The sequence below is a fragment of the Heterocephalus glaber genome, unplaced genomic scaffold (assembly GCF_053883595.1).
Source record: "Heterocephalus glaber isolate CG9 unplaced genomic scaffold, H.glaber_assembly_v1.0 deba00001579, whole genome shotgun sequence".
Taxonomy (NCBI): domain Eukaryota; kingdom Metazoa; phylum Chordata; class Mammalia; order Rodentia; family Bathyergidae; genus Heterocephalus; species Heterocephalus glaber.
Window position 1 is genome coordinate 8285572 of NW_028258360.1, and position 19183 is coordinate 8304754.

Sequence of the window (19183 nt, forward strand, 5' to 3'; positions counted from 1 at the left end):
ACTCAACAGTTGGGGATGTGTACAAAAATGGATTTGGTGTCTTCTCTATGTATAGTTCACTCCTAGGTATTCATATAATTTGCCTTCCTATCTCTGAACCTATCTTTCTAGCACTCAATCTTTGAAACGTACTATTTTTCAGCATTTCAGATTTTTCACCAGTGAATCTATGCCCAGTGTACTTTTTCTCCTCTAACTCTTAATTTCTCCAAAATTGAATGTTTCATTTTGTTCACATGTTTTATTTCTACACTCTAGATTACCAGGTACAGGGTTGAATCTCATTTTGTGACGGAGAAAGAATCTTCCTTGTATAATTTGCACAATTCAGAAGCACGTTAGCCACTTAACAAGCACTCGCTGCTTTCTTGTTACGTAAGAGTAGTAATTTCATAATCATGTTTCTTCTTTATCATGACATGCTCCTAATTGTAGACTACTGTAGGATTTGAGGAGGAATGAGGCTTGTGATGATACATTCACAATTTTAATTTTTGCATATTTACTTTTGTCATTAAGGACTCTATCATAAAGGAAAGCTCATCAGCTCCACTAGGGCTTAGTTATTTTCAGGAACGAAAAATAAACAAAACAAAACACAAAAAGAGCAGAAACTCAACTCCATTGGTAGGATGTCCATAATGATCCTCTGTTTGCACTGTATTTTGTCCACTACCTCCCGCACAAGGAGAGCATACTGCTAAAAATGGTACCTGAGGCAGCTGGTTGCAGCCTCAGCTGCCACAGCTGCCTTGGCTAAGCTTCAGGCTAAGTCATCTGCACAGCAGTTGTTAATGACTGCTGTAATAAAGGGTTCTTCCAACGTCTGCGATAAAGCTGTAATACTCGTCCTTTCTGGCAGCATGGATTACCTTTCAGCGTGCTCAGGGCAGAGATAGAATATAAAGAAGTCAGTAAGTTCTGTGTCTGAATGGAATGCCACTAGAGCAGTAGCCAGGGAACAGCGTACTACACACAGGTAACTACCTGAACAAACTACTGGAGCTTGACTCAAAATCAGGAAAACAAGACAGACTCTCAGGTAGATGTGAAAGTTGCATTTAGTAAGCGGTAAAATACACAAGGCAAAGACAAGGGATGGCCATTCCCACTCAGCCTTGACCTGGACTCTGAGTGCAGGTGTTGTGTGTGCTGTGCACTTCCGAGTACAGAGCCTGAGCTCACAGAAGCCTTGCTGCACACAGAGTCTCAGGAAGTGCAGTTTTCCACATCCGGTGGGTGTGGGCTGAGGGCTCACACGGGACAGAGTCCTTCTCCGAGTTACCCGTCCACTTCTGCAGACCCACGGTACACAGTTAAGAGTTAGACTTGAAAAATCAAATTCCCAGGAGTGACACCTAATAAGGGACAAAGGAAAGAAGGACATTTCCACTGGCCAACCCGCAAATGGCCTCCCCGCGGTCGGTCAGAAGTGTCACGTTTCTTCCAGAAAGTCAGCTCATTAAAACAAAAGCCTGCAATTTTATAATCACAAATGGACTGGAGTTACTGATTTTAACCTCTAATGGGGGTGACCGTGACACTCACGTGGCACATTATTAGGCAACTGTTTTTATGAATACAAAATTATCTATTTGGGAGGCATGTCAACATTAGCAAAAAACTAAGAACGATCCCATTTTTGTAGCGCGTCCTGCGTTCGCTCTGAGTGAATTCCCGCCCGTGCTACTGTGCTGAAACGTCAGCTCAGTGTGTCTGGGTACGGTGAGGCGCGGTGCGGAAGAACACTCCGCAAGGGTTTTGCTGAGCTCCTCACTCCTTTGGTTTTGTCCCCACCTTCAAGGACGTCAGAACACAGGCCAGGAAAATGAGTCTAGCAGTGAATGCGGTCTCCGTTCCTGCATTGTAGGTGGGGCCCTACGGCTACCCCTGTTAGAGGGTGCTCCCCAACGGTGGGCCCCTCCTCAGCAGGGAGTGTGGCAGGTGGCAGGTGGCAGGTGAACTGAGTCCTGAGATGTGACCTCACCCGGGAAGTCTTGATGCTCGATTTCCCACTCTGTTGACAAGGAGTTAGTGGCGTCGGTTCTGACTACTTCCCGTGGTTACAGTGAGAATCGGGTGAGAAGGTGAGCGAGCGACCTCTGAGAGGTGGTGAGAGGCCAGGGCTGTCCTTGGCGTGCACACTGGACTCACCTGGGGAGAGTAGCACTCCGTCCCCAGGCCACCTGCAGCCCCATTCACCCAGAAACTCTGGGCCCAGGAATTGGGCATGAACACGGTTCACAGCAGGCCACGGGATGGCACTGGGTAGCTGAGTTCGAGAAGCACCGCGTTAGCAGGACATGAAGAATGTCCCTTGCACACAAAGGGATGACCTCAGTCTCAGATGCCACCATCCAGGACTGTCCACTGGCTCTGACGAATAGGCACAGATCACAAAGCCCCAGGGGTCACTGGCAGTTCGAGACTTGCGGAACCGAGTGCTCCCGCATGATGCTTCGTAGACAGACACCGGTGCACCATGTACTTCCCCTCAAATCCAGCCTAAAAAACCAATTATCTAAATAAATTCAATGCCTCTGACCCATGGTAGAAATAGCCATTAATTTAATTATGTGTGCACAGCTGAAATTTTAATTTTTTTTAATATGGAGGAGAATTTAAACAATATTCCCCAATTCAAAGTGGAGATGGTAATGACATAAATTAAAATGCAGAACTCAGAATCAGAAGTGAATGTAACTGATTATAACTGTCCTCTTACTACGGCAAGTAAATTAGTCTTTGGATGGATCTTTATTGCATTTTCAATTTTTATTTCTGAAAAAAGGTGCTTATTGTCCTAGTTCTTCAGGGTCCATACAATCCAACTAGTTTTTTTAAAGGTGCTCAAAAGAGACCAGTTTATTCTTGTGGCTCCAGCTAGCCGCTACTTCTTTGTCAGCAGAGCAAACGCCCATCGGCGGGGCCTTGTCCATTGCTGTGGTCCCCACAAGTCCGTCCACAGCCACTCAGAGTCTAGAGGAAGCTTGAAGTCCATTTTTCTCTTTGTCACATTTTGTCAGTTACAGCAAAGATATTCATGGGACTTGTAAAACAGAAGAAATGTAACCAAAGAAGGCTGCTGATATTTCTTTTGTTTTTGCTTAAATTCTTTTACTGGTACATTTTAGGTATACAGTTCATTTCCATTTATCATTGGGTGCTTGTACCTGTACATGATGCATCTTGGTTCTTATTTTTTCCCCATTACCTGCGCGTCCTTCCCCCCGCCCTCCACCCTTCCCTATTTGCATAGACTTTGTTTCCATTTTTTCCTTTTCTCATGATTTTTTCTATCCCTTCTTTCCTTTCCCCTTCTCCTCCCATTTCCCCTACCCCTTTGGACCTTTTCTTCCTATTTCAAATTGTCAATTATTCGTTTTAATCCTCATTTACACTTTCAGTTTCTCACACTAGAGAAGCTATTCGGTATTTACACATGTGTGTCCTGTTTGTTTCACTTAGGAGTATCGCCTCAATATGCATCCATTTAGCTATAAATGTCTCTAGTTTCTCATTCTTTATGGCTGAGTAGTACTCTTTTATTTTTTAAAATCTTCTTTATCCAGTCTCCAGTTGATTGGCAATTGGGCTGTTTCCAAGGTTTAGCTATTACAAACGGTGCTGCTATAAACAGGTGTGCATATATCACTGTAGTATGATTCTTTTAATTCTTTGGGGAAGATCCCCAGCAGGGGAATAGCAGGGTCAAATGGGACTTCCAGTCCTAGTTCTTTGAGGTGTCTCCATACTGATTCCCACAGTGGTTGCACCAGTCTGCACTCCCACGAACAATGGAGAAGGGTTCCTTTCTCCCCATACCCCCACCCGCTTTTGTTATTGGTTGATTTCTTGATAGCAGAAGGCTGCTGATTCTAAGCTATAAATAAAGCAAGCCTATCACTACTCTTTGAGTTGTTCTTTATTTTTTATTTTTTTGTTAAGTGTGAATGACTCAGTGATCCTAGCAGCAAATATTAAGTGCTGGAGTCTTCTCATTCACCCACATCCCACAAAGGCAGGAGTGTGGGCTCGTGTGCTATGGGAGATCCATTGTGTCTTATACTTAGATTCTATCCATACACTTGGAAATTCCTCTTTACCCTGAAATAACCAGAGGAAAATATTTATTTAATTAATTAGAGCATCCAGCTTCCAATAATTGAAGAAGGCTCTGTTTCAGAGTCTTAGCTGATTTTCGGGGTGTGTGTATATGTGTGTGTATGCGTATGTGCATATGTGTATGTGTGTTTTAACTTCTTGTTATCATTGTGACTGAACAGGTCCTGTCTTCCATAGGATTGGTCCTGATAATGCCCAGAGAAGTGCAGGAAAATGAATAAATTGGTAATCTTGGCTTTTACATTTGCTGAGAGAATATGGAGGGGTGGCAAGAACTGGGATTTTCTCCAGGAATTAGTGAGAAGATGCAAACAGAGTTAGTGCTATTTTGTTCAGAGAGAAACTGGTCAGCCATCTCCATGAGCAGAAAACAATTCTGAGGAAACAGGAAGTAGAGCGATGTGGATTTCAAGCCAGTGACCCAGTGGGGAACCTGCCGAGGACAGGTGTTGGGTGACCAGGTCAGAAGCCAGCTGTGCACAGAAAGATGTGCACCTGCCAAGCTCTGTGCAGGGCAACCACACCTGTTGCTGAGTAGACAGGTGGCACAGGGCCAGGTGGGGAGAGGGGACAGGCGCAGGGTCACTCAGGCAAGTCTGTGACCCATGAGTATGCGGTTGTTGGAATGGCTATGAGACTCCCTTCCTCTTGTTTCCAGAGGAAAATGCAGAGCATGCCAAGGCATCAGAACTACGTAATTCTGACTCAAATTGACTTCTGTGTCTAGAAATATTTGTAGAAAATGGGTAAGATATTTATACAACAGTGAATACATTGCGCTGTGTGCTGTCTTGGTGTTGCTCTTTCCTAGAGGAGTCCGGGTGGTGAGGGGCTAGCCTCATGTCAGGTCCCAGTTGGTTCATGTCCCAAGTATTTGACCCTGCCTCAACCTTTCTTTCCCTTAGTTTCTCCGTGAGGACAACAAGGGTGATACTGTGCAGGAATGGGAGAAGATGAAATGCATTTATGCTTGAAAAAACCAGCAAAAGACAAAACAAGAGCAGCGATGACATCGCAACAGCCTTTTACACACGTAGACCAAATATCTGTGATAAAACCGCAGAGTCATTACGTTGTTTTCCTACGCTGGCCAGCTACATCTGGTGAGTTATTTAGATCAGAGGCCTGGCTCTCAGATAAACCTCAGTTCATGTACTGAACTCATCTTATTACCAGCATTATAGCAAAACTCTGAAAGGCTTGAAGTCTGAATTCTTTGTACATAATTAAGAAAATGTCAAACAACTTATAGATAGGATTAAGAAGGCAAATAATGCAGGAGCACTTAAGAAAACAAGGCCTTCTTGCAGTGTTCTCCGCAAAGCGACAGTTTTTCTTCTCTGTGTGAAGAATAACACTGATGGATAGGAAAAGGCACGCAGTGTACCAGGGGGATTTGAACAAGGTGAACACATTGGTGGGGCCCCACCCAGATGGGACTGTAGAACTGGTAGGGAGGGCTGGGGCAGGAGCGCCGCGATAGAGCACATGTTGAGCATGCACAGGGCTCTGGGTTCGGTTCTCAGCACCACAAAAAGCAACAACTGTGATGCCCAATACACATGGCCATTCGGCATCCATAACAAGTGAGAATTGGTGCATTTATCGGACAACTTTATATTTGGGGCACATTGAATATGTGTGGCTGCCTCGTATCTGTAAAACTGACAAAATGTAAGGATAGATCGTGAAGCTGTAGTGATAAATTACGTCCCTTGACAAAGTCCAAGGCTGCCTGAAGTCCATTCTTCACGTAGGATAAGCCGAGGATGTCACAGGGAGGTGGGGGGATGACATGTTTTAGCCAGATGCTGCCATCAGCGAAGCCTCCTGAGCTCTCTCTTACATGAGGTGATTTTGAAAAATACAGTAAATGTCGATATTTTTTCAACGTCATCACGGTAAATGACACATGGCCATGGATCCCTTTCAAACTTCTTTCCTTCATTCTGAACGCACTCAGCCCACCATTCTTACCGCTTTCTGAAGCAGCTCTGAAAGCCCTCTTTCCTGAGTGTCTTTAGCTGGGCTGTCTCAGTCTCCTGACTGATTCAAAATGCTTCCTTTTGTCATCATTTAGACTCTGGAGGCCACCTAAAGCCACACAGTGCCAGATCTGGTGAATAAAGTGGATGAAAACACCGCACCATGTTTTTACAAGCTGCCTCTTTGGATGGCATAGAGCAGAAGCCTCAGATTTTTGATGACACCTTGTAAAGACTAACTTTACCTAACACAAAGCATAAATTTTATCTGTGTATATTCTTAAAAAAATGTTTCACCTTTTAAATTAATTCCATCATTTTGAGTTAATTGTTCTGGTATAAAGTGTAAGGCTTATTTTGTCTGTATATGGCCTTATAATTCCTGCATTGACAGTTTTTGAAAAGATTATCCTTCCTCTGTGGAGCTGCCTGGATCTCTCCTTTGTTTCGCTGATCATGTCTGTTCCTTCTGCAATATCACTGCCTTGACTACTGCAGCTTTACGGTATGAGTTAAAATCGAATAGTGGAAAGTGTCCATTTTCTCCCTTATTCACCATTTTGGCCTCTGCGGTTCATTCACATCTTTATTGGTACGAATTCTAGAATCAACTTGTCCATATCTACAAAATATGTGAAGAGTTCAGGTCTCTCAGACTTTGATCTTCGGTGTCATTTTTCTCACAGACCCAGGTTTAAAACACTCTCTTCTCTGGGCTGACTTAGATCTTGCATTTGAAGATTTTGTGTTTGTTTTTTATTAGGAAATGTCTGTGAGTTTCCTTAAGCTCTACCTGAAAAGGGAAGCCTTTCCCAAAAGTTGGTAAATGTTTGAGCCAGAAGTATCTGAGCTTGGCTCTTGTTTCCCTGAATGTCTGGGGAGAGGGAGGAGTGAAGATTTGAGTATAGACAAGCCTGAGGTTTGGTGTGGATTTAGTTAGGAGCACCAATGTTAGTAATCTTACATAGATTAAGTACCTAATATACTTATTATGTGAAGATTTGTGTTTGTTGCTTTTTTGAAAATAGCTATTATAGACTTGAAATAGGACAAGTGAATATTTTAACCAGGAATTCCATGCTTGTGGATGGAGGAGGTAGTACATCAATATCTAATTTCACTCTAGTTAAAGAAAAAATGCAGCATCTATATTTTTCAAGTTTATTTTCAATTTTTCGGTCAGTGCTTCTTTGGGGGATGGGTCAGATATGATGTTATCAATGAGTTATCCCATCCTACCCAGTGCATTCACAACACAGGCATTCGGGCCGCCTCATCAATCAATCTCAACTGCACTTTGTAAACATATCCCATCCACGAGTTCGACAGTTGACTTGGAAGCAGATGAGCCCCATAGAGGAGCATGCTGAAGGCTCTATGGGTGCGATCGAAAACCAGGTATTTTTGAGAAGCCCCACCTTTTAGAATATCCCTACTCTTCAGGTTTGGTTGAGAAGAAGAAAAGCTAAGTATTGATCTCGAGATTTCCTGGGAAGCTCCTCTCTGGGGTTGGCTATACCTCACGGAAAGCTAAGGCTGTGAGCAAGTGTCTTTCTATTCTGCTGGACTGAATTAGCTCTACAGCAATTACTTTAGTGGGAGGATACATTCTCCCCAGTGAACTGCAGTGGTTAGGTTATATGAGTCAGAAAACTGGATGTGAACGCGTACAATTTTATTCCCCTATCACATCCTGCTCTAAATTCTTCTCCCCTGAAACCTGTTTTGTCTACTTTTCTACGAGTATTAGCATGGTGTCTTAAGTAAGTCCTAATCTATTAACTAAGAAGAGAATAGCATGTATTTTAAGAATGTAGAAGATTCATATAGCGTTAGTCTGTTTGCTACCCAGTTAGGTCAGGTTCTGTCAGCCGTGGGTCTGATGTTTCGAGGTTGACCACTCTTTGCTCTGGACTGTCTCGTATCTGTGCGTTGCTGAGCAGCACTCCTGCCCCTACCAGCAGATACCAGGAGCTCGAGACCCAGAGCTGGGAGAGGACACATCTACAGACACTGCAGCCAGCCCTGGGACACTGCACCTGAACTCGGGGCTGGGTGGAGCAAAAATTCCCTGGTTGAGAACCACTGAATGAGAAAACCACACCAAGTAGTAATCTGTGTTTGTGCAGTGACTGTCACTTCTGGTTAGAAATACTTTTCATTAAACCAAGGACAGAAAAGTCCCATTGCAGAGATCTTGCGTTCTGAAATCAGCGCAATCCAGATGGACATCAGAATGCATGGATATTCACGTTGAACAATGTAGCGAAATACTGCAATGCCATGTAATTGCCCAGGCCTCCACCGTCTCTACTCAAGTATGTATCGCACTACATGTCGGATGTATGTACTTCTGGGATTTATTTTGCTATAAAATATTGGCTTTTCCTTCATAAATAAGTTTCATTTTCTGGCTGTTGGATATGTCTATAGTTTGCTGGCCTCAGTGGACTGTTATAGAACAGCTATTGGTGGGATCCAATGGAAATATCGGAATCATTTTTTTAAGAATCACGTATCTTCATATTTAGTGCTGTAATTTTAGGCAATTTACTTATGATATGAAGCTATTTTCCTGGTTTTTTAAAAACGGATTTACATCCTTCCAAGTACCTCGGCAGCCAGTCTTTAGTGACTGTGGTGTGCTCTATTTCATTTTCACTTTGCTCGTTTTCCTGCAGGAGGCTAGAGACTGGTAATCTAATCTGAGCTCTTCTCTCTCTAGCACGTGGTATGTGAAGTTGCACTCATTTTTGTTTGATATAAAATGGAGAATAGAATTATTCACTTGAGAGAGTAACCCATAAAAGCTTTCATTCATCTTAGAGGTATTTAAGGTCCAGGGATAGGATTGAAATGCAATAGCATGATTTGTTTCAGGATAATTTTTTTCAGAAAGTGAAACATTTTTAACAATGCCACCTGTAGTACATAATTTAGTGCATCCAGTCTGAGATAAAATTCAGGAAATTCAGTGGTAATAGAAATGTTTTCGTAATTTCAAAAAGCATTTGCCACTGTAGTAAGTCTAATTACATATATAAAATCTTAGTTTTTAAAAAATAATCACTTATTAAAATTGATATTGAGCTTTTAAAATTTTTACATATCGTATTCTTTATTGGTACACATTGGCAGCACATAATGATTAATTTCCTCCTGAGCAGTTGGTGCGTGTACATAATACAGCTTAATTCTTTTTTTCATACCCTTTCCCTCCCCATCTCCCTCTATTCATCTTCTGATCCCCTTGTTTACAACCATCATGGAAATTAGAATGAAGAGTCCTCAACAAACGAAAAGTAGAAATTCCATTTTATACACCTATTCCCCTTCGAGGTGTCTTCGCATAAGAGTTAAAGCTATCATATTACAGTGATCCATGCACACTCATGTTTACAGTAGCACAACTTAAACAGCTAAATCTTGGAAGTGGCTTATATGGCCATCAACACAAGAATGGATAAAGAAAATATGGTATTTATATACAGTGGAGTACTACTCTGCCATAGATGGATGAACTTGAGGCACTTATAGAAAAATGGATCCACCGTGGGACATAACGTTAAGTGAAATAAATCAGACACACAAGCTTAAAAATGTCATGGTTTCTCTTATATGACAAGGCCAAAATATAAATAAAAAGCAAACTGAAAAATAATAGGAGATAGATGTTTTGCAAATGGGAAGGGGATTGAGGTGGAGGGAGCGAAAGGGAGCAGGGCATGAAAAATGAACCGAGATGTGTGATGTCCATGCACCAACTCCCCACAAGGAATATAATTCTTATGCACTGCAAACAGGTACCTACTGTATGCACACAGTCTGCCAGAAAAATGTGTACATCGGGAAAAGAAAAGCTTGCATACATATTTTAATACTAAATTGATCGAGACATCATAATACTAATACGAGCTCCCTTTGGTCCCCTTGACCTCTACAGTGACAAGAGGTGCTCCAAGTGGTGGCCATGAGCTTCCACACAGGTCCAGTACAGCGAGCTGCTGCAGTGTGCACACATTTTCTTGGCGGACTCAGTATATATTCAGCATAAGCAAATAAAACGTGTAGTTTGATTTGTTCCGCAGCACACCCGCCTGTGGGTTTGGAATCTGTTCACCCACGGTGACCAGGTGACCAGCTCATCTCATCAGAGGCTGGGGCACACGCCAGTCTGCGGACAGAAGTCCCTCCACACGTGCGGACCCTGCCCGTGGATCCGGTTCCGGGGCCAGTGGGGGCGGGGACCACAGCCCTTCACCAAGCTGGCCCGGGGCCACTGCGAGCGTCCAGACATGAGTGAGTGCAGGAGCGTTGTGCCTTCCTATGCAAACTCTCTCGGCTGCTGAGGAGCAGCGTGGCTCCGCCAGGCACTTGGCTTCTTGGGGTTGACTTTTTCTTCTGTAAAATAAAAGGGAGTTTCGTTTTTAAATTCTGCTATCATTAGCCTGACTGGGGAGGAAAGGTAGGATGTATAAAATATTATAACTCCCCCAGTGCATAATCCTGCCATGAAAAATGTGATATGAGGTTGCCTGTGAGAATCTGAACACTTTCCTCATTTATGACTTATACATGAGCAGAGTGAATTAACCCAGACTATTTTAGCTCTTGTGAGTCTTTTATTACAATTCTATTTGTAAACCAAGCTACACTGTGACCCAGAAATTATTTCTTAGTGCTGATCAGGAATTCTGTAAGTTAAAGCCAACTAACAAGAAACATAACAGTCTTTTTTTTTTTAAAGAACACATTTCCCCCAGTATTCATTTCTAAAAATTTTCAAGTCTTAGTAATTAACTCAAACTTCCAATTACACTGCTTTTAGCACTCAGTGTTCACACAAGAACAATCTAACCCAAATTCACTTAGCACATGGAGCTGCAGCTGGGCCAGTAAAAGGAGCCCAAGAAAGCTGGGCTGTTCTCCTAAGTCCCAGGTATGGGGATTAAAACACCGCATTAAGGGTTGCAATCAGCTTCCTGTTGTGTGGTGTTGAAAGATCTGCTGCCACTCCCAATGGAGTATGTGATGAGGGCTCGCTTGGAAATGGCTAGACTTTCAGAGGGAGCAGCAGAGCCACGCCGAGGAGCCATGAGGTAAGTCGTGGCACTGCTGCAGACAGCTGCCACCATGCAGGCAGCAGTGTGACCTTGTGTAACCTTGGGGAGTTGTGTAACATCCTTGTGCTTGGTTTCTGTGTGTGCAGAATCACACGATCACCATCACATTGCGTCCTTGCGTGGCCAACCTGGATGACCCATGCACAAATCCCAGAGTGCTTCTCCGTCTTGGACACTCGGGCTGGGTTGGGTGCACATTCAGAGTCGGCTCAGCAGATTGAGAGGCTGGGCCAAGGTCTTTAAATGCAATCCCAGGAAAGGCCCCGTGGTGGCCCAGAGGCAGGCGGCATTCAAGCTGCTCCAGGCCGTCCACCCGGAGTAGCAGGGACACAGCTGCACAAGGCGAGGGGACACAACAGGAAATCCCTGCACTACAGTGCGGAGAGCAAGGGGTCAGGCAAAACCCGGAGGTACTGACATTTAGAGAGAGACGCGAAAAGTTAAGAGAAACCACGCATGCAGGCAATGAATGAAGGAAGGGCAAGTCCGTGGGAAGGGCCGGGGGAGGCAGTCTCACGGGAATGCTGGCCCTGCTGCTGGACACACGCGGCCCGAGCTGAGCACATGCACAGCCCAGGGCACGGGACAGGAGTGAGGGCTCCCAGCTTTTCCCCGTGGCCTTGGTGTCCCGATGAGGAGGCAGCTCAGAGCCGCCCTTTGCCTCCCCTCTGTGGCCTGTGCAGGGGACCGGACTTAGACAGAACCAGCTTCCTCTGCCTGGGCAGGTGGGATGGGGAGCAGAGCCGCATCTCTAGGGTAACGGTCACTTCTCTCCCGGGGGAGACTGGGAACTGCCCCAGAGTCAGCTCAGGCCTAGAAGGATGGCGACCGTGACACAGAAGAGCTAAAATCCCAGGGTGGGGGACCCAGTGGCTGGGTGATGGCAGAGCAGACTCCAGCTGTGAAAGTCACAGCAACATTTCGGGAGGATGTGAAACCCTACCAGCAGGGAGCACATCCAGCTGGGCCTAGGGAAATGCAAAAACGAACAAAAAAACAGCAGAAGTTTGAATGTTGTGACAGGAAAAGAACAGCCATGTGAGGAGGAGGTTTGGTGGGGAGAGGGTCCGGATCTGGTGCACCCCTGCAGGGCCTGGGGAAGGCTGGGGCTCCCCCTTCTCATCCCAGCACAGCCTCCTGTGCCCCTCCACCTCGGCCCTGCACAGAGGCATTCAGAGTGAAGACTGCAGCACCGACCTCGGGCAGCCGAGCCTCCAAGAGCCCTGTCTGGGGGCAATCACACACGGGGGCCCGCAGACACCCACATTCTTGCTGTGCCATTTTCCAGGTACAGAAAAGAACTGAGATCTGGGTTGTGACCCATCCCACCTTTGACTGACTGTCCAGCCCCAGCAGTAGTGTGTAACCACGGAGGGGCAGAGCTGACGACGCCAAAGGATTTCTTCTATAGGACAGAGGCTAAAAAGGGCTCCAGATTAGAAAAGTCACATCCCCACCTGTATCAGGCAGTGCCCCATCATAGATGCCTGGGGAGGCAATTGTCTGCATTATGAATATTTCCACAAGGAGGAATATTCGGCCTTTTCTTTCCTGTTTGCGTGTGTGCATGTGTGTGCACGTGCAAGTGTGTGTGCGTGTGTGCATGTGTGCCCGTGCACGTTCATCTGGGCTTTGATTTCTGCTTTTGCTTCTTTAGTATTCCACCTTGTTGGGTCATGTCTTCCCACACCAAGGCTTGTTTTGTAGGGTTTTCTAACTGTGTTTCTATTACTTTATCAATTGCATTCCATCTCCCCATCCTTTCCCTCGCTTCCCACTTACATATCTTCTCTTCTTTTTTTCCTTCCCTCTTGTCCTCTCCCAGCCCATTAATTCTCTTGTGTAGAAATACTCTCACTCACGCCTATCTTTTTCTAGCTCTTCCACATTATTACTATCCAGTTCTTCTCCTGGATTAGTGAAATGGAAGACAATGTTTTTTTTTAAATACCTTTATTATCAAACACACACATACAAACAATTAAAACCATTCAAAGAAGAACAATGCAAGGGGAAAAAAACCTACAATAATATTCAAATACAGTAGAACTCAACCAAAACAAAACTGAAAAGCACTTAAACATTTTTCCATATAATTTAAAAAAGCGTCTCAAGCACCAACAAGACACCAGACAATGTGATTTGCTTCAGAAAGATCCCCCAAACCAGCATTGAACAAATAGTGGTCTGGAAAAGAACTCTGGTTAGCTAGCAGACTCCACTTAAGCCAAACTTCTCCCTAATTTAAATTTTGATACAGTCATATGACACGCAATGGAAACACAATCCGAGAAATGTGTTGTTAGGCCATTTCATCCATGTGTATCCTTAACTACACTTTCAGTTGGAAGACAATGTTTTACACAACCCTTAAATTACCTGCTGGTGTATGGGTGGTGTTTTCAATCTGGATATTCCCGGTAGCTCTTTTCTCCCTCACAAAGGAGTGCTGGGCTCGATAGCTTGTGTGGGTGCTTTCACAAGGATTCATACTCACAGCCTCCGCCACGTTACAAAGTTACAAAGAGAATGCCACTTAGTAAAAGACCTGCACAAAACAGCAGGTGAGATGTTGATCCTAATGATCTGTAAACCTCAGCAGGAACATGCAAGAATCATGAGAAAACAAGGTGACCAGACACCTCCAAAATTTATAACTCCCCCCAAACTAACCCCTAGATATTGAAATGGATGACTTTCCAGACAAAGAATATTAAAGACTGACAGAATTATTAATTAGATCACTGGGGACAGAAATAAGCTGCTAGATGAATCAGTTATTAAAATGATCAATGAGCACATACAGAACACATCTTTAGCAAAAGGGAAAGCAACCAAGAGGCAGAGGGAGGAGGAGAGAGGAAGGGGAAGGGATGGGAAAGGAATTAAGATTTGTTATGTCCATGGACCAACTCTCCACAGAGAATGTAAATCATTGTGCACTGCAAACATGTGCTAATAAACCAAGGGAAAAAACCAAGTAGTAGCTGAATGAGTTAACAAAACTAATGCAGGATATAAACGAGAGACAGAGGATCTCAAACACAACCAAAGAGAATCCTGAAAATAAAACCCTCAATTAGTCAAATAAGAAACTCAGTTGAAAGTTTCAGCAGTAGAAAAAATGAATCAGAAGAAAGAATGTAAGGACTTTTAAGACAAGGTGAATAAACTAGACAATTTTCAAAAAGCATAAGAATCAATGAACAAAATATTCAAGAGTTCTTGGACAACTCTTAAAGACCAAATGCAAGACTTATTGTCCCTGAGGGAGATGAGGAAAGACAGGCTAATGGCACAGAAAATCTATTCACAGAAATGCCAGGGGCACAAGAAATAATATCGAGAATCATCAAATGGGGTCAGAGCAAACTCAACAGCTTCTGTGTGCATCAAAGGAGAAAACCAAAAACGAGAAGAGACAATTGACAGAATGGGAAAAACTCTTTTGCCAGCTATTCCTCAGTCTGAGGGCTAACATAAAGAATATTTAAAGAACTAAAGAAAATTAGACTCCCCCAAATAAAACACCCAATCAAAAAACAGGCAACCAAAATGCATAGACACTTCACAGAAGTACTGCGAAGTAGATGGCCAATAAATGCACACAACAAAGTTCAACATCACTGGCTAAAGAGAAATGTAAATTAAAACTACACTGAGATGACACCTTACCTCAGAAAGAATGGCTATAATAAAAAAATCTAATAATAACAAATGCTGGCAAGGGTGTAGGGTAAAGGAACATGTCTACACTGTTGGTGTAAACTAGTACAGCCCCTATGGAAATCAGTGTAGAGATTTCTCAAAAAACTAAAAGCGGAAATTCCATTTGACTCAGCTATCTCCCTTCTAAATATTTTCTCAGAAGAATTCATGTCATCATGTTACAGGGATACATGCATACCTGTGTTTATAGCAGCATCATTTGTAATAGCTAGATCTTGGAAATAGTGTATATGTCCATCAATAGATGAATAAAGAAAATGTGGTATTTACACACAATGCAATATCATTCTGACATAAATATTAACTTGACACATTTGTAGGCAGATGGATGTAACTTGAGAACATAATTTTAAGTGAAGTAAGTCAGACACACAAGCTTAAATATCACATGGTTTCTCTTATATGAGAAATTTAAAATGTATACACATATCAATAAGGACCAAATTAAAGATAGAGAAATAGGAAGTAGGAAAAAGTTCAGTTTATTCTCTAAATCCTCTATTCCCTTGTTTCAAAAATATTTCAATCTATATGCTCATTTGTTCCATATATACTGTTAATTTCTCTTAGTTCATTGAAAAGAAAGTTTTGTGCTATTATCTGTTTCTTTTTTGTAAGACAGAGTCATTTGTTTATGAATTATATTCTCAGTAACATTTTGGCCATTCTCTTAAGATTATGATACACAGTGTATGAACTATTGTTATTCTCTAATTATTTTGTTATGAATTATTGTTTTATTTTTCCATATAAGCAAGAAAAGTGCTTTAAAAAATTTTGATGAACATCTCCATGTATTACATTAAGATAAAATTAATAAATTAATTCAATAAAAACATTGAAGAAAAGAAAAAAGAAAGCCTAGTCACTGACATTATGACAGAAATTTCTCCAAATCTAGGGAATAAAATGGATATCCAGGTATTGGAAGCATTTGGAAACCCACAAGACATACCAAGAAAAGAATCTCTCAGTGACATGTCATAGCCAAACTGCCAAAAATTCAGAACAAGAGTATTTCAAGTTGTTAGATATGAAAAATCACTTACAATTGCAAACCTATGAGAATAACCACAGATTTCTCAACAGAAACTTTAAGGACAAGAGGACTTTGAATGCTGTATTTCAACATCTGAAAGAAAAGAAAAAGTCAAACTAAATACTTTCTGTATGACTTCAAAATTGAAGGAAAAATAAGGACCTTCCAAGACAGGTATAAATTAAGGAAATGTATTACCCAAAACCAAACACTGTAGAAAATGCTACAAACTAATCCTAAACACAGAGGAAGAAGATAATCACAACCATCTGACCAAATCACACTGGAAGAGTAGGTAAGTGAATGAGAATCAGGAAAAAACCAAATACTCGAAAACAACAAAATGACAGGAATTAGACTTAATTTAAATGGTCTTAATTCTCCAATTAAAGACAGAGACTTGCAGATTGAATCAAAAACCAAGAACCAACTATATATTGTCTACAAGAAACACACTTTACCTGTAAAGATATACATAGAATTAAAGTGAACAGGTAGAAAATGATAATTCAAGAATACAGAGTCAGAAAGCAAGCCAGGAAGCTAATCTTATATCTGACAAAGTAGACTTCAACTAAAATTAGTTAGAAAAAGTCACTACATAATGGTAGAGGGACAAATTTACCAAGAAGACATAAAACTTGTGAACATATGCACAGAGTGCTGGTGTACTCAATTTCATAAGACAAATGTTACTTGACATAAAAGGAATATCGGATCTTAATACAGACATAGTGGGGAATTTTAATGCCCTACTCCCACAAATAGATACATCAACTAAACAGAAAAATCAATAATAAAATTCAGGGTTAAATTATACTGTAGACCAAATGGACTTACCAGATACAGAGTGTTCCATCCACAATGGTACAGTAGACATTTTTTTCAGCAGCCTGAGGAACTTTCTTCAAGATTAAGCCAGCCACAGATGGTGGTGCATGCCTGTAATCTCAAAACTCTGGAGGCAGAGGCAGGAGAATCACTGTGAGTTTGAGGCCAGCCTGGGCTACACAGTAAGTTCAAGGCCAGGCTTAACTACATAGGGAGATCCTGTCCCTGTCCCCCTTCCAACCCCCACGAAAGCCATACTTTAGACCATAAAACAAGTCTTCACAAGCACAAAAAAAATGAAATAATTTCATGTACCTTCTCAAGTCATAATGAAATGAAACTAGAAATCAACAAAATAGGCCATAGAACACAAATAACATACAGATTGAATAAATTTTGAAGAATCAGTGGATCATTAAAGAAATCAGGATAGAAAGTTAAAAATTCCTAGAATCAAACGATAATGGAAGTGTAATATACTAGACTTTGAGATACAATGAAAACAGGTTTAGCAGGAAGGTTTATAGCTATGAATGCCTACATTAGAAAAACAGAGTACTTCTAAAGAAATGGCCTAATCATGCATCTCAAGTCCATGAAGAGTGAGCACAAACACAAAACCAGTAGAATGAAAGAAATAATAAAGATTAGCAAAGAAGTTAATGAAATTGAGACTGAAAAGTAACACAAAGAATCAGTGAATCAAAGAGTTGGTTCTTCGGAAACATTAACAGGATCGATAAAGCATTAGGCAAATTTACCAAAGAATGCAAAGATCCAAATTAATAAAAGTAGATATGAAAAAGGGGAAATGACAGCAAATACCACTGAAGTCTGGAGGATTATAAAAAAACCATTTTTGAATACCTACATTTCCATAAACTAGAGAATCTAGAAGAAATAGATAATTTCCTAGGGAATAATGACCTACTAAAATTAAACCAATATTATATAAACATCCAAACAAGTCAATAATAAGCAATAAATATTAAAACAGTGATTAAAAACTCTCCCAACTTAGAAAAGTCTGACTTTAATTGGATTTACTGCTGAATTTTACTAGTGTTTTAAAGAAAAATTAGCACTAATGCGCCTCAAAGTTTTCCATGAAATAGAAAGTAATTCCTCTCATGAGATAAAGAATCAACAACAATAAAAAAGAAAATTATAGACCAATATCCTTTATGAAAATAGATGCTAAAATTTTCAATAAGATTCTTAAGGAAGCTCCCCCACCTCCATGCCAGGCTCCTAGGGCAGTGAAGCTCAGCCGGTCCCAGCACCCGGAAGGAAGCTCCCCTGCTGCCATCCCAAGCACCTAGGGCACAGAAGGTGAGCTGCGTGGGCGCCAGAAGCACACACCACCACCACTCCCCCCCCCCACCCCCGGTGGAAATGAGAAGACACATAAACAAGCCTCAAAAACAGACTTCCAGATCACCTACAGCAACCCCACAGGGAAACGAGATGGAACACTCTGATAACCACCTGGACTCTCTGAACTGGCAACAAAAGAGGATCTGGGAAAAATGAAATCAGAAATAATTACTCAGATAACAGCAAAGATTTTGCTCATGGTGCAAGACATGATTAATAAATCTAGAGGGGACACAGATAAAATAATAGAGGATCTGAGGAACATGATGGAATCCCAACATAGGAAACAAATGGAATCCATAAAACAGATACAAACAGATTTCCAAGAGATTAAAAACTCCATCGAAAGTCTGCGCAGCAGCATGAACCAATGTGAGGATAGAATTTCACATCTAGAAGATAAGATTGCAATTAGTGAGGAGGAAAAGAAAAATTGCTTTAAAATTGTAAGGGAACATGAGAAATCAATCCAGCAGCTGCTAGACGATGCAAAGCAGAATAACATAAGACTGATTGGAGTCAATGAAGAAAGAAGAGAGAGTGCAGACGACATATAAAATCTGTTCACAGAAGTGATGGCAGAAAACTTCCCAAGGAGGGGAAAAGAACTTGACATACAGATAAGTGAGGCATATAGGACTCCAGCTAACCTTAATCAAAAAAATCTACACATAGGCCTATAATAGTTAGGATTCCAGAAATCCAACAGAAGAATAAAATTCTACAAGCAGTGAGAGAAAAGAAACAAATCACCTACAAAGGAAAGCCCATCAGAATCACAGCAGACTTTTCAATGCAAACCCTCAAGGCAAGAAGAGCTTGGAGGGATGTATTTCAAGCCCTAAAGGAAAACAGCCTCCAACCCAGATTGATGTACCCTGCAAAACTATCTTTCAAAATTGATGGAGAAATAAGATGCTTTCATGATAAAGAGCACCTCAGGAACTTCATGAATACCAAACCGGCACTCCAAA

General features: G+C 41.8%; 1 long non-coding RNA gene across 1 annotated transcript; it reads right to left on the bottom strand.

Moving 5' to 3' along the window:
• Positions 1-9703: 9703 nt before the first annotated feature.
• Positions 9704-18141, bottom strand: LOC110344676 (uncharacterized). The gene is made up of 2 exons (XR_002387395.2): positions 16842-18141; positions 9704-10511 (listed from the first exon to the last, which is right to left on the bottom strand). It is a non-coding gene; the product is annotated as an uncharacterized LOC110344676 (long non-coding RNA).
• Between the last annotated feature and the right edge of the window lie 1042 nt (positions 18142-19183).